The sequence below is a fragment of the Chanodichthys erythropterus genome, chromosome 8 (genome assembly GCF_024489055.1).
Source record: "Chanodichthys erythropterus isolate Z2021 chromosome 8, ASM2448905v1, whole genome shotgun sequence".
In the NCBI taxonomy this organism is placed as follows: Eukaryota; Metazoa; Chordata; class Actinopteri; order Cypriniformes; family Xenocyprididae; genus Chanodichthys; species Chanodichthys erythropterus.
The window spans coordinates 38,743,477-38,760,130 of record NC_090228.1 but is presented as its reverse complement, the minus strand read 5'-3'; the positions used below and the strand labels follow the sequence as shown (position 1 = coordinate 38,760,130).

At 39.7% G+C, this 16,654-nt stretch overlaps 1 protein-coding gene across 3 annotated transcripts in view; it reads left to right on the top strand.

Moving 5' to 3' along the window:
* The window catches only part of LOC137024903 (tripartite motif-containing protein 16-like), a 64,905-nt gene extending 53,678 nt beyond the window's left edge, over positions 1-11,227 (top strand). For 2 of the 3 annotated variants that reach the window (XR_010895796.1, XR_010895791.1), the window contains one exon: positions 11,134-11,227. The gene's annotated coding sequence lies outside the window, so the exon portion shown is untranslated. Of the gene's footprint in view, positions 1-5,704; positions 5,764-11,133 lie in introns of those variants that run through there. The other variant, XR_010895797.1, reaches the window with a different exon arrangement.
* The last annotated feature ends 5,427 nt before the right edge of the window (positions 11,228-16,654 follow it).

Below are 16,654 nucleotides of genomic sequence, written 5' to 3'. Positions count from 1 at the left end.
TCTCAAAACTGAAAATCGAATGCCACCCCACCGAACGAATATTCGAATATTCGATTATTCTAGTACAGCCCTAATTTGTCCATGAAAACCTTATTTTGTTATCTTATTTTTGCCATTTTTGGAAATGGTGACACATTCTTTTGCATGGTGACGGCACTTCTGTTCAGCCTGCGCTGTGTCCTTAGACCGTGTCAAAGAATATACACTAACAAGAAGTGACACTCAATAGAACGTTCCAATGCAACACCGGCGCCCAGCAGCAGCCCTGCGTTTCCGCCATTTTGTGGTGAAAGCAGGTCGGCAGTCCACTAGTTTCTATGGCAATATCAGCTGCTTTGTTAAAAAAAAAAAAAAATACATTAAAGCTGAAATCCAACCTAAATGATGACAACACAGAATAAAATACTATCACTAGAGATTATCAAATCCTTTTAACAGTTTATTTTACACACTTTGTGTTTAAGTCTTCCACTTTTTCATAAAACATTTGCTCTCTAGAAACCCAGTCAGTTTGGGTTAAAATTCTTTAAAAGGCTTATAAACACTGAAATATTACCAACATATGAAATTAAATTAAGGACATGCATCAGGAAAATTGGGAATGTTGGACAATAAATACATGAATATAACAGCTTGATTTTGTAGTGTTGTCTAATGTCCGTTAAAGCAAAAGTGTCCAAAAGTGTGAATTGCTGGTAAAATGGTCAAATAAAACATATATAAGACAATACAACATTTACTGTAGGAGCCATACAATTTACTGGTGACTTAATTTAAAAAACTGTTCTATTGCGCTTCTGATTTGGCAGTGAAATTCGCCGATTTTGGGTGTATAAGATGTGAAGGATTCTATGGTCCAGTTAGTATTTTCAGCCCATAATGGCGGCCATGCTACAGGATCGCCATCTAGTGGCCGTTGCCCAAAAAGTATCAAAGTGTCTCCTCTTGGTTTGTAAGCTCTTGGTTGCGGCGTGTGTGTATTGGTGGCTGAATTCCAAATGGCACCCTAAACACTCGTGGTCTTCCTATGAGTCCGCACTTTTGTGACGTAATGCAGCTTTGACCGCTGGGTAAAGTCCTCTGCACAACTCGCAAACTCAGCTGAAGTGTGCACTGAGGGCGCATAGCGGCCGCAAAAGGTGGGTGCTTGTGAGCACCCTTCTGAAACCTAAAATGATGAATGGGACACTCTACGATTTCGGCCCTGTCCCAAATGGTACACTTCTATGCACTTTCGGTCCTGTGGACTTACAATGGCTGCCGCGTACATGTGTCCGTGAGTACATGAGTCCATGAGATTGTAGGGTGTCCCTTTTGTCATTTTTAGGCTTCAGAAGGGTGCTCGCGAGCGCCCCATTTGCGGTCGATATGCGCCCTTGATGCACACTTTTGCTGACCCCGTACTGGTGCGAGCTCCGCAGCAGTGGACTCGCAGAAAGGCCGTGAGTGTTTAGGATGCCATTTGGGACAGGGCCTTAGTGGAATTAACAGACACACGCACGCGGCAGCCATTGTAAGTCCACAATACCAAAAATGCATATAAGTGTGGGATTCAGCTGCTGGCTGCTGAGATGTGTCCTAAATAAAGAGACCATCAAAAATTTCAGTTCTCTTTGAGTTTTTTCCATTGTATCTATGATACAACAATGTCAGCGCTGTTTCATCTGGCTTTAAAATAGTTTAAATCACAGAGACTCACTTCACTGAATTCAACCGGTTCTCACTGGATTTCGCAGCACCGTTTAGTTGTCATGTGATCAAGACCAATCAGAGAGTGATCACCACCAGAGGGCTCCCTCACCTGAGTGCTAACCTGTCCTGGACTACATTTCCCAATACCCCGTGCCTGGGCTGATTACACACACACCTGTTCCACATAAACCAGACTATTTAAGCAGACGCACACATTCACCTGTTGTGCTGGCTAACATTATGTGTTTTGCCTCCTGCCTGCGTTGTGATTTACCTGATTGTTTATTGGATTACTCTGCCTTGCCTGCCGCTAGTGATGGGCAAATGATGCCTCATGAAGCACTGAGGCTTTCCCTCATTGTTTCGGGTAAAGATTCAAAGCTTCGAGAGTGTCGAAAACAGCGCCATCTGGTGTTTAGTAAAAAACAAAGCAGCCAAAACCCTGTGAAAGAAGCTTTGTCGGACGAAGAAGCAGCCATCCACGCAGTTTCATGTTACATGCTCAAATAAAAGCCTAATAGTGCGCGCGTGTGTTGAATTTATCTCCGTGATAAATTAATTTACCCTTTAACACTCTGAGGTCTGAGGGTATCGCTGGCGATACCACCGCGTTTTTTTTCTTACCAGTGTGAAAGAGACTCAAAATACTCCGTCAATGTTGCACATACAATTAAGAGTTATACGCCATTTTAATCTGTTGAATATCTTCTTTCATTTGTGTACACTCAGAGTAAAAACAAAATGTTGTGCTTTTTGTAAAATAAAGAAAACTAACATGATGCGTGATCTCTCGTCTCCCTCTGAACAAAGACCAATCTGATAGTTCTCAGAAAATGAACTGTAACTTAGTGAATACGAATGACAAAAAAATTAAACTTATGTCTAAAGAAACGTTGAAATGTCAGGTTTTAAATCGTGCAAGTCAAATCGAAAACAAACATTTTGTGTTTATGTAATCTGTATGAAAAGAGAGCCATGTCAGAAGTCAGTGATTCAGCTCATTATCCGCTAATGCGGCCACGCCCACGGAGTCAGCGCTATTCAGACGCAAATTCAGAAGCAATACATGCATTCATCGTCTCAATCTTGTATTTATTGTCTTGAAAAGTTTTTATCTGGATGTTAAAGCCATGGTTAGCGAACTCTAGAAGACATGCAGTTAGTTCCTGGTTCTTCTTCTTCTTTATATGGATTTGTGGCCTAAAGGTGTACAGAGCGCCCTCCGGCTGCAAGTATGAATTGTATCCAGCACTCATAGTGATGATATATAGAATAAATATAGAATAAATATTACTCCTCTGTATAGAAATTTGACATAAACATATAAGAATCCATCAATATTTCTCCAAATGTGCATGCTTTAAGCTAAAAGCCTATATGAAATGCCATAGAGGTAACATAATTGTTCAGACACTTTGCACCACAGAAATACATTATATTTTAAAGAATATAATAGAATACCATTATTTTAAATTGAGCTGAGACATGATTACAGAGGGTTTTTTCACACCCTACCTGACTGAAAGGCCTGATTAATATGCAAGTCATTTCAGGTCATTATTATTTGATTCTTTTGTCTTCTCAGGTGTAAATGGCCCATTATTCATGATCATTCACGCCTCCACGCATACTGTGTTTCTTGACAAAAAGTGACTTACAAAAACTAAATCAATATATTGTTTTATATGAAGGAGTAGGCAGCATAATTTTTACATAATTCTGAAGCAAAAACTCTAGTCTACAACCTCCAATACCCAGAAGTCTTATGAACACAGATTTAATATACTTTTTTTGGCCTTATTTCAGTGACTTAAGTTTTTTGTTTTTTCAATAACCACGCATAAACGTTATTCTTTCAAAAACACAAACATGTACATACATGTTCCTCACATATTATGGTAGCCTAGTTTGTGCTGAATACAGTGTAATGACACTTGTGTCATTAATGTGTTTATGAACAAATGAAAAAAGCACAAATGTCAGGTCATGTCAAAACTTCTCCAGGCCCCAAATCAGCCTCAGACTCCAGAGGGTTAAACTGTGGCATTTAATCCCAGTATGAATATCAATTTGATGTAACAGAAGAATAAATGAAGAGTTCATTTGCAAAAACCGATAAACGCCATTTTTAAAAAAAATGAACTAAGTGCTGTGCATTATTCTCCACATATAGCACGTTCTGTACCCTAAATCCATTTTGTCAGAAGAGCCGGTTTTGCCCACTTTCAGGCATCGCAAGTTCACGTTTTACAGCAGAAGCCGACAAGCGCCCTTGTTTGTGTACAGACAGAAACCAATAAGTCCGTTTTAGCGAATCAGCGCGCAGTATTCAGGTCAGGTGACAAGGCTTCTAGTCACTTCAAAAAGACGCGCTAGCTGAGGGAAGTTTTATCAAAGCTCACTAAAAGTGATCGAGGATTTATGATTTCGACTCCTGTAAGTCCTTGTACACCATACACGACTTACATGCTGAAAAATTGGTTGTCCTTTTGCTTGTGTGTGTGTGTATTAGTGCGTGTGTGTGTACTTGTGTGCCGATCTGTGTGTGTGTGTGTGTGTGTGTGTGTGTGTGTGTGTGTGTGTGTGTGTGTGTCGATCTGTGTGTGTGTGTGTGTGTTTGAGAGAGAGAGAGAGCGTGCGCGCGCGTGTGTGTGTGTGTGTATATGTGTGTGCCGATCTGTTTGTGTGTGTGTGTGTGTGTGTGCGCGCGTGGGTGGGTGTGTGTGTGTGTGCGTTTGTGTGCACATGTGTGTTTCAGAGTGTTTTAAATGCAATTACTTGGGTTTTGTTTAACTATGAAACATGAAATGTGGAGTTATCTGCTTTTGCCAAAAAACGACTGTTGGAGTTATCTGCTTTTGCTAAAAAACAAACTTTTAATATATATATAAAACATACTTTCAATGAATTTTAATTTTTTAATTTACCTATATTTTTTAGAGTTATCATTACTTAATCAAAACAGCCCAACTGCAGTTTGATTGTTATTAATTGGAATGCACAATAAAAAAAACATGATTTGTGAGAATTCATAAAAATGGAGTTATCTGTTTTTGCAAATAAACTCTTCAAATGTAAACATATGAATTGCATATGGCAAATATTTTATTTTCCTGAAATGACTTCTATTCTTCATATTACTTCTATAACTGGGTATCTAAAAATTTAATTGAATAAGTCTGAATAAAAACCTACTCATAAAGTAAGATCTGGGGGTTCGAGCATTCTGATACGCAAAGTGAATCGCGCAAGTGATTGGACAGAAAGTGAGGCTTTGTTTGTCATTGGTCACGTGATTTCTACGTTACCGACACAAGCCTCGAATCAAGGCTTCATCTGGCATGCCCACTGCTTTTGCTGGTTCTTGACCCCTGCCTGTATGACTACGATTGTTTAATAAAGCTGCACATGGATCCCACCGAGTCTGCCGCCTCGTTACAGTAAGCCACTTTGTTTGGCTTTTTGTGTATAAACATTATATCAAAAGTGTGATAAATATTTGTTATAATTTCATCAAATAATTTTTTTCTCTATAATTATTGTTTATCGCCTAGCTTTATGTGCATGGTTAAATCATTTATAATAAAAAAATATAATTATAACTACAAAATTAAATTAAAACAAGATCTGGCAATTTGCATTTCATGGTGACTTTAAGGAACTGTAATTCTGGACAGATAAGGGTGTTTTAAGGGTGTTGTCTTGCTTCTCTGTAACTTATATTTTTTGAGTGTGTGTCTGAGACTGATTAAACACAGTGTGTGTGGAAACACCCATGAAAACTAAAAACTTATCAGCAATGAGGCTCTTCAGGACCAGGAATGAGGAAGCTGCTTTACAGACACGCCTGTTTTACACACGTCACTAAAACACAGAACCAGGAAACAGGAATCACATGACTTCAGAGAAAGTGAAACTGTAGTGTAGTTGAGCTGTTGTGTGTTTGTGTCTCTGTATTCATGCTTTAAAATGGCAGAAGCCAGAATTTCTCAGGATGATTTCATGTGTTCAGTGTGTCTGGATCTCCTGAAGGATCCTGTGGCCATTCCCTGTGGACACAGTTACTGCAAGATCTGTATTACAGGCTGCTGGGATCAGGAGGATCAGATGGGAGTCTACAGCTGCCCTCAGTGCAGACAGACCTTCAGTCCAAGACCTGCTTTAGCTAAAATCACCATTCTGGCTGAACTGGTGGAGAAACTGAAGAAGATTAAACTTCCTGCTGACTGTTACGCTGGAGCTGGAGATGTGCAGTGTGACGTCTGTACTGGAAGAAAACACAAAGCCATCAAGTCCTGTCTGGTGTGTCTGAACTCTTACTGTCAGGATCACCTTGAACAACATGAGAGTTTGTTTAAAGGTGAAGGCCCTGTTGTTTTTTTAGGAGGTTTATTTTTTCGAATATTCTGGCATTTTTGGGGCCCTTAACATGCTCAAAAACTTTGCACACACACATCGGAATCATCGGCCAACAGGGCCGGGCAGAAGCTGGTATTTGGGCGTGGCAGGGGGGCTCGACAGCGCCCCCTTGAACAGTGTCTAAAAACTTGGTCCATATATCAAACACGCTTGCATGTATTTGTATGAAATAGGGATGGGCAGATCGATATGAAGTATCGATATATCGATACTGACGTTGAGTATTGAAAGTATCGATACTCAAATTAAAATTTCGATACTAAGGTATATTTTTTTTTACCAGTTATTTTGTTTATTTAAATTTAATGCATACAATATGCATTGAAATGGACAAATAACCTATGTTAGCGAATAATTTGTAGTAGAAGTATTGATCTGAACACACAAATGCTGCAAGTCAGAACCAATCAATCACAGAGAGTGACACTACAAAACAGGGCTAAACAGGCGTTTAGTATCGTGATGCTTTTGGGAAACGCAGCCAAGAACAATGCTTAACAGAAGACAGAAAAACATATTATTATTATTATTTCACAATAAACCAAATGAAATAGTAGCCTACATAGTTTGTGCAATTACATTTATTTAAATTGAACGTTAAAAGTTCATATTGATGTTCTGTCAGAATACAAATGTTTCATTTTATGGGTGCAACAGCCTGTCTCTGGCAGTCCCTTATGAAAATGAACCATTACTATAGTGACCATAGTTCAGCTAGACATAGGCTTATTTGTAGATTTTCCATGGTTTACCAAGTAAACATTTTAACCATGTGTAAACAAAAATATAATCTAATAAACTGCAATTAAGGCATATTGAATGTTAAAATGCCTTTCAAATATGTTAAGTGGGTATCATGACCCATTTTACTCTTAGTAATTCAATAATTTAATAAATGTTAAAATCTATAAGTTCATATTAGAGGTATCATATCAGTATCGGTGATACTGGCCTTGAAAGTATCAGTATCGTATCGAAAACAAAATAAGTGGTATCGCCCATCCCTAGTATGAAACTCAATACACATATAGACCTCATCGGGCCAAACAACTTTCATGCTCCAAGTTATACGCCAGCACAACAGGAAGTCGGCTATTACGGGTTCTTTGGAAAACGCATGCTCTGGAATTTGATATATTCACAGATATTCGCATTAGATTGCATTAGACTTCTAAGGGCACTGTTGAATTTGCGCAAATAACACAGACATGGCAGATTAGGATGATATCCTGCACTCGTTTGAAATTGACATAACATTCTATGACATGAAAGTCATCTCAATTTAAACGATCTCATGGATGTGGCTGTTGTGGTTTGTGATCATATGGGCACCAGCTGCTGCAGTAAATGTGGTCAAATGACTTTGACATAGTCCTTTTATGTTTAACTGTTTTAAATGCCCATTGCCCACCATGCACAGTTGCCATGAAGCCACCGGGGCTTAAATTATATTTTTTCTTATAATTTACATTGTTGCAGCAACTTTTTTCAGTCTCTCTGTCTGAACACTGTTTTAGTTTCAGTTTCTTTAAGACCCGATTTCCAAAAATCTTAGTCTGCTCTGATTGGTCAGCCGGTCCCCGTCTGTTGTGATTGGTCTACTGCTTAGTCTGTGTGTCAGAAATGTAACACGCTTTACCATAAATGGTGAGTAGCTGCTGAGGCTTCCTGAGATGCTGAAAACACTACTGTAACTACACTATGGCAACAGTTTTGCTGTATCGGTTTAAAACTGAGTCCAATAATGACAGTCAAGAAGAACAAACTGATCAACCTGAACCATCTTCGCAAGCATGGCTAATACAGGATATTTTATACCTCTCTTACATTTCAGATGTTATAAATGATGTTTTAATTGTCATTTCACAAGTTCGCCAGCCCGTTCAGTCTTAATAGTTCATTTAAATGAACTTACTGTCTTCAAGGGAGCCTTGAACCCTGAGGCTCAGGCTGAGTTCAACCCCCCAATAATGGTACTACGTACAGGCAGGGGCGTAGCAGCCATTTTAAAAGTGGGGGGGACAGCTGTATGGTGATGTGACCCAAAGCTGATATTCATAATAATAAATTCTAAATAGAATACCAATTGGCATTTTACAGCACCCTAGTGGCAATTTTGGGAACATGCCATGATAGCTTACAGGAACCTATTTTTGTGAAATCATCCTCAAAATTTAAAAATACTGCAGGACTTTGAGACCAATGTGAGACCATCTATACTTTATTTAGATAAAGATATTTTATGATATTTAAAATATTTCAGTTACACTACATTTGAACAATAACTTTTCTTACTTCTTAATAGTTGTGTTAAATGAGTATACAGATTACATCTACAGTAATTTTATACAGCATACATTTTATGAAAATATATCAATAAAACCTAAAAAAATATATATTTACAAGTATTTAATATTTTCATGATCGAAGTGAGATTTTTAAACAAAACTTCCAAACTGAATTATACATTAATATACATTAATTAATATAATTATACATTAATTAATACAGTAGTTAACACTATTGGACCACACAGCCTTTATACATAAAACTAATTTTATTTAACAGTTTGAACATAAAATAGAAAATGTTATCTTTTTTTTCTAGCGATTATCGTTGATTTGATTACACAGATCCTATTTAAACTGAGCTGACCTAGACAATGACGGCTTTGCATTCAATAATAAAATGCCTTAAACTGGAAATTCAGTGTTTAATCGTGTCATTATAAATTACTATACTCTCCTATTTGATACTGTTCAGTGCTTTGACACAATCTGTATTATTAAAAGCACTATATAAATAAAGGTGATTGATGGTTGATCTTTTGTTTTAAGGAATTAAATTGATGTGTAATTCCTTAAAATATTGGCAAGCAGTAACACTGCCTTAAAAATAGTCAATCTGCTTTTTTTATACAAATCTCACCTGTACACATTCTGGAGAGGTTGAGCAACTGTCCCCTCTCTCTGTCAGTGACGTCACAGCCTGCCTTTCCTACAGACCAGTTAGGACATAAAGTAGAATATTTACATAAAGTATAAAAATATCTATATTTTAAATTTGATAAAGTATTTTAAGATATTCGGTGCAAAACAAATTTGATTTATTGTGAAAGGATAATTCTACTCCGCGAGCAGCACGTAGGCAACAAAAGACAGCAGAAACCAATAATTTGTTACGTCTCATTTAGCAGACGCTTTTATACAAAGCGACAAGTAGGAGAGCATTTAACACACTGAATCCGGCGCGACGTGACGAGGTCCATACGGGTTCTGTTGTCTTTTGACGTTACAGTAACAGTTAGTTTAAATCATAACATGAAAACTTTATCGCGTGATTCGTGTCATCGCGACATACTGTAACATACTTACAGTGTGTGTTTGAAAAAAGGATGTAATCGCCCTTTGCTTTTTTCTGGGGTGCATTTTATCCCAGACGGCCTAATAGCAAAGCGAATGAACGAACGAAAACTCACAACAGCAACAAGAGATTTGAAGCTCATAGCAGACGCGCCCAAGAGATGATTCGCTCTGTGATTGGCTGAATGTTAGTTCACTCAAATCTAAGTAACAAATCAGAGAACACTGCCGGTGCCGGAAATATTCACGCTGGATCCAAAAAAATAAAAAATAGCAGGGGTCAGAATCACCTGTTTCTAAAAGTGCGGGGGACGTGTCCCCCCCGTCCCCCCCGGTTGCTACGCCCCTGCGTAGAGGGAGAGTGAGAGGTGGAGATGGGGAGGTGGAGGTATGCATAATGATGATTGACAGGACTGAATGATTAGTCTCCTCCCAAACTCCCTTTGGAGTGACTTTGTGCTTTTTAATTTTGCAGAGATTTTTCAATGTCAAACAGATGGGGAAAGCATAATAGGACCCTTTTAAATATAATATTTTAAAATATTCTAATCTGGTATTACTTGCTTTTTTTTCTAAGTAACACAAAATAATGTATTTTAAGGAATGTCTCATCTGTCCGTATATTGAAAGTGGCATAAAAGATCCATACAACTCCAAGGGGGGTAATCTGATCCTGCATCCCAGTGTGCAAACTATCTACCTAATCCGCCCTAAATAGTATTGAATAATACTAATGTCAGATACTGTTTAGGATGGATAGTATGCACATTGAGATGAAAGCTGAGTCTTCTGAAACAATAAGAAAAATCAAATATAATTGCATGTTTAGTCACCTGACATGCATGAGCCGGTGAGGTTTAATGTTATTGACGTGTCACCATATTTGATTTGGGCTCTATAAACAGAGACATTATTCAGAATATCTTCTTTTGTGTTCTGCAAGAGAAAATCATACAAGTTTGGAAAGACATGAGGATGAGTATGTCACAGACCTGCCAGGCTCCACCATCAACCAATCACAACGCACTCCCTCACCAGAGTATTGATAACGCGCATCTGCATACAATCAGCACACTCATCACCAGACTATTTAAGTGCACTGCTCACCTCACTCAGTTGTCTGGTCTCGTTTACACGTAATGGACTTCTCCCACGATTGTCTCCAGTGTTTTCAGTTACTTGCCTGTCTCCATACTCCAGCGTGTGCTAATTGTCTTCGTGCTCCAGCATCTGTGTGTGACTACTTAACTCCGTTGAGTGTGTCTGCTGTCATCCGTCAACAATCCATCCGCGCGATCATTATCTGTTAGACAAAGACTCATTTAAGTGTCAAGTTATCATCCGACAAGCCTACAAATCCAGCTCACTTACCTGCATTACAGTTTATACCTGCTGTAATAAACATAATTCATCGTCATATCCTGTGTTCTTTGAGTATCTGTCCATAACAGTAAACAATGAAAGAATTTACATTTCTTACATTGAACTATCCCTATAAAACTAGACATTGATGAAATAATGCTGACACTTATGACTGAACCTATAAACTTATCATGAAAAATCTTTAACCCTCAATCTCAGCACTTCACTGATATTGGATTCATATCTGTTTACTTGATGATTCATGTGATGTTTCTCCTGTCATTGGTTTGTCCTTTAGCACCAGCTGAAAGAGACGCAGAGGTTGTTCCAGCAGAGGATCCAGCAGAGAGAGAAAGATCTTCAGCAGCTGAGAGAGGCTGTGGAGTCTCATAAGGTGAGTCTGGAGAAGAAGAGAAGTTTGTGAAGTCTCAGTCAGGACTCACTGAATCCACTGTGTGATTGTGATGTGTGTCCTAACAGCGCTCTGCACAGGCAGCAGTGGAGGACAGTGAGAGGATCTTCACTGAGCTCATCCGCTCCATTGAGAGAAGCCGCTCTGAGGCCACACAGCGGATCAAAGATCAGGAAAAGACTGCAGTGAGTCGAGCTGAAGGACGACTGGAGCGACTGGAGCAGGAGATCAATGATCTGAGGAGGAGAGACGCTGAGCTGGAGCAGCTTTCACACACACAGGATCACATCCATTTCCTGCAGGTAACAGAGATCTAGAAGAACAGGATCATAGTGGACTTGAGCAAGAGACTCACAGAGAAACATTTCATGAGAGCAGAATGAGCCGTTGACTGAAGTGTTGATCTGTGTGTTCGGTTATTATATCATCATCAGTCAGACTCTCATCTGATCTTCTTCTTTTGAGAGAGACGCACTTACAAATGCAGTTCAGCTCTGGAAATCTCTTAGGAAACATCTTCTTGAAAGATATATTGAGCTTCCAGACAGCAACAGCTCAAAGCTTCACTAATATTTAAACAATTTTTAGTTTCAGTCTTGCCCAGCTAGATTTCCCATCATCTCTTAACTTTTTACAAACTTTGACTTATACTACAAATTTTCAGTAACGAAAATCATATAGTCTTCAAACCTGCTGAAACCTTTTATAATAATTTTCATTAACACTATAACACAGTTCGTAAATACGGGAAGAAGGAGGCGGGAACCGGCAAACATTCAACATAACTTTAATTCAAAATAAACAAATACAAAACGAAAGAACGTCTGTGAGGGTCTGCCGGCCACACAAACATAATAAAACATAAAATAAAGTCCAGGCCTGGTCCTCTCTCGTCCTTCACTGTCATCGCTCCTCCTTTTATGCTCCCGTGAGAGACTCAAGGCCGGTGCGCCTCGCAGGTGATGCTCATCATCTCTCGCGTCACCGGCCTCATGCCGTTCCCTCACGGCTCTCGCCCGCCCTGGTCGCCACATACCCCCATCACCCCTTACAGGCCGGGGGGTACTCCCGAGACTGCGCTCTACTCCCCCCCGGGGCCTGTCTCGGCGGCTGCAGCACCTGGGGGTAAGGACAGACGAGACGAGAGAAAGGAGACGGAAGCAAGGGGAGCGACAGGACGAGAGGGGAGAGAGGAAAAAAGAGAGAAAAAAAATTCTGGGTCCGGTTCCCAGACACACTGCCGCTCGGTCCTCAGCCTGCCGAGATGCTCTTCCTTGCGGTGCCATGTGACGGCACTGGACGCTCTGTGGACGGCCCGATCCTCGACCACCTCTTGGCGGCCGGCGATGGCTCCTTCGGTTGAGGGCAGCCGGCAGCGATTCCGCCGTCCCCTGCTCCTCCCCTTCATGGCGGACGGTAGCAGGCTCCGGCCCACGGCAGACGACGGCACTCCTCCGCTCCCTCCAGGACGGCAGCCACCCCACCTCGTCCCAGGAGCACGGCATCTGGGTCTCCGTCCCACCTTTCACAAGGCTCCAGTACCACCGCCTCGGGCAGCCTCTCGCGGTCTTCACTCCCGCGCTGCCCGAACTCCGCAGCACCGCGATCCCCCTCAACAGCGAGGGCTCTCCGACAGCATGTCCCTCCTTCCTCCCGGGTTTCGGCACCAATGTAACACAGTTCGTAAATACGGGAAGAAGGAGGCGGGAACGGATGGAGAGAGAGGAAGAGAAGAGGAAGCTAGAGAAACAGGAAGAGGAGAGGAAAAGAATTGAGAGAGAGGAAGAGAGAAAGAGGATAGAGAGGGAAGAGGAGCGGAAACTGAAGGACGAGAGAGGACCAGGCCTGGACTTTTTTTATGTTTTATTATGTTTGTGTGGCCGGCAGACATCCGCGAGGGTCTGCCGGCATTACTTTTATTTTGTATTTGTTTATTTTGAATTAAAGTTTTGTTTGAACGTTCGCCGGTTCCCGCCTCCTTCCCACATCTACGAATGTGTTACAAACACATTATTGAATTTGACAGTATTTAAACCACAAAACCTCAAATGTTATAAATAATAGTCAGTCTACTTACAAATGCAGTTCAGCTCTGGAAATCTCTTAGGAAACATTTTTATATTAATATTAATATAAAACTTTTATAAATTTTTATTTATTTATTTTTACAACAAGGTGAAATTCATTAACCAGATGGTACTGGTTTCACCTAGCTAGATTTTAACATCATCTCATTTCATCGTCATTTACTTTTATTTTTTTACTTTAACCCTCAGGTTGTGTTCAAAACCCTATAACACATGTGATGTTCCCGGTCAAAAATGACCGGCCCATAAAAAAAAGCATATAAATCACTCATTATACCATATTTTCACCCAATCTTGGATTCAATCTTTTTGTCAACAAGTTCTCTTTCAATTAGGACTGGTTTTATATTTTGATTTGGATCTGAATAATCATAGGCCTCATTTATTTGAGAGTAGGCATTTCATTTTTTTAGTAATTTTTTTTAAATTTTTGAATAATTTTGGAAATATTAAATAAAATCTGAAGAAAATTGGTATTGTTGATCACACTAGTCTACTCTAATGTTTCACCAGGAATTTTGTTTTGAAACTTTTGTTTTGTAAAAAAATATGGCACATAGTCACACTTGTGGTGTTCCCGGTCAAAAATGACCGGCCTATAAAAAATAGCTTATAAATCACTCATTATACCATATTTTCACCCAATCTTGGATTCAATCTTTTTGTCAACTTGTTCTCTTTCAATTAGGACTGGTTTTATATTTCTGTTTGCATCTGATTAATCATGGGCCTCATTTATCTGAGAGTAGGCATCTCATTTTTTGAGTAAAAAACAAATAATTTATGAGTAAATTTGGAAATATTAAAAAAAATATATGAAAAAAATGGCTACTGTTGATCACACTAGTCTACTCTAATGTTTCACCAGGAATTTTGTTTTGAAACTTTTGTTTTGTAAAAAATATGGCACATAGTCACACTTGTGGTGTTCCCGGTCAAAAATGACCGGCCTATAAAAAATAGCTTATAAATCACTCATTATAACATATTTTTACCCAATCTTGGATTCAATCTTTTTGTCAACTTGTTCTCTTTCAATTAGGACTGGTTTTATATCCTGTTTGCATCTGATTAATCGTGGGCCTCATTTATCTGAGAGTAGGCATGGTCAAAATGGTCACAATGGCCGACCATTGAAAGTGAATGGGAGAGATTGAAAATAACAGAACAATTTAGTTTTCAGGAGCATGTTCATTATTTTCATGTACACATATGAGCATATGTGCTTGCAAACATCGAGCCCTTGGACCTGTGCATGTAAACTTTTGCAGCTCGTTTTTGTATTTGGTTGCGTTGTGAACTTTTGCAGCGCGTTTTTGTATTTGGTTGCGTTGTGAATTTTTGCAGCGCGTTTTTGTATTTGGTTGCGTTGTGAACTTTTGCAGCGCGTTTCTGTGTTTGGTTGCGTTGTGAACTTTTGCAGCGCGTTTCTGTGTTTGGTTGCGTTGTGAACTTTTGCAGCGCGTTTTTGTATTTGGTTGCGTTGTGAACTTTTGCAGCGCGTTTCTGTATTTGGTTGCGTTGTGAACTTTTGCAGCGCGTTTCTGTATTTGGTTGCGTTGTGAACTTATGCAGCATGTTTTTGTATTTGGTTGCGTTGTGAACTTTTGCAGCGCGTTTCTGCATTTGGTTGCGTTGTGAACTTTTGCAGCGCGTTTCTGTATTTGGTTGCGTTGTGAACTTTTGCAGCGCGTTTCTGTATTTGGTTGCGTTGTGAACTTTTGCAGCGCGTTTCTGTATTTGGTTGCGTTGTGAACTTATGCAGCATGTTTTTGTATTTGGTTGCGTTGTGAACTTTTGCAGCGCGTTTCTGTATTTGGTTGCGTTGTGAACTTTTGCAGCGCGTTTTTGTATTTGGTTGCGTTGTGAACTTTTGCAGCGCGTTTCTGTATTTGGTTGCGTTGTGAACTTATGCAGCATGTTTTTGTATTTGGTTGCGTTGTGAACTTTTGCAGCGCGTTTCTGTATTTGGTTGCGTTGTGAACTTTTGCAGCGCGTTTCTGTATTTGGTTGCGTTGTGAACTTATGCAGCATGTTTTTGTATTTGGTTGCGTTGTGAACTTTTGCAGCGCGTTTCTGCATTTGGTTGCGTTGTGAACTTTTGCAGCGCGTTTCTGTATTTGGTTGCGTTGTGAACTTTTGCAGCGCGTTTCTGTATTTGGTTGCGTTGTGAACTTTTGCAGTGCGTTTCTGTATTTGGTTGCGTTGTGAACTTATGCAGCATGTTTTTGTATTTGGTTGCGTTGTGAACTTTTGCAGCGCGTTTCTGTATTTGGTTGCGTTGTGAACTTATGCAGCATGTTTTTGTATTTGGTTGCGTTGTGAACTTTTGCAGCGCGTTTCTGTATTTGGTTGCGTTGTGAACTTTTGCAGCGCGTTTTTGTATTTGGTTGCGTTGTGAACTTTTGCAGCGCGTTTCTGTATTTGGTTGCGTTGTGAACTTATGCAGCATGTTTTTGTATTTGGTTGCGTTGTGAATTTTTGCAGCGCATTTCTGTGTTTGGTTGCGTTGTGAACTTTTGCAGCATGTTTTTGTATTTGGTTGCGTTGTGAACTTTTGCAGCGCGTTTCTGTGTTTGGTTGCGTTGTGAACTTATGCAGCATGTTTTTGTATTTGGTTGCGTTGTGAATTTTTGCAGCGCATTTCTGTATTTGGTTGCGTTGTGAACTTTTGCAGCATGTTTTTGTATTTGGTTGCGTTGTGAACTTTTGCAGCACATGTGTTGTCAAACTCATGAAGAAGTTACCCGTTGTACTCCAGTGAAGTCCACAATATGGAGAAAAATCCTGCAAAGTTTTCCTCAACCTTATTTTCCTTTCAACTGAAGAAAGAAAGACATGGGGTGAGTGAATTATCAGGAAATTTTAATTATAAAGCAAATCCTTCTTCTTTTGAAGCCGGGTCACTGCAGTCACGGCCAGTTTGTGTTTGTGTGTGTGTGTGTGTGTGTGTGTGTGTGTGTGTGTGTGTGTGTGTGGTAATGTCAGATGGATAAATGTATATTAGATGCAGGTTAGGGTAGGATCAAATTTCTCTCTGTGGAAAAGAATGTGTGTAATACTCAAAAAAGTTTGTATGTTTTAACGTGTGTGTGTCTGGGTAGCGTGTGTATAAATGTATCGATACATGCACAGGTCCAAGGGCTCGATGTTTGCAAGCACATATGCTCATATATGTACATGAAAATAATGAACATGCTCCTGAAAACTAAATTGTTCTGTTATTTTCAGTCTCTCCCATTCACTTTCAATGGTCGGCCATTGTGACCATTTTTGACCATGCCTACTCTCAGATAAATGAGGCCCATGATTAATCAGAT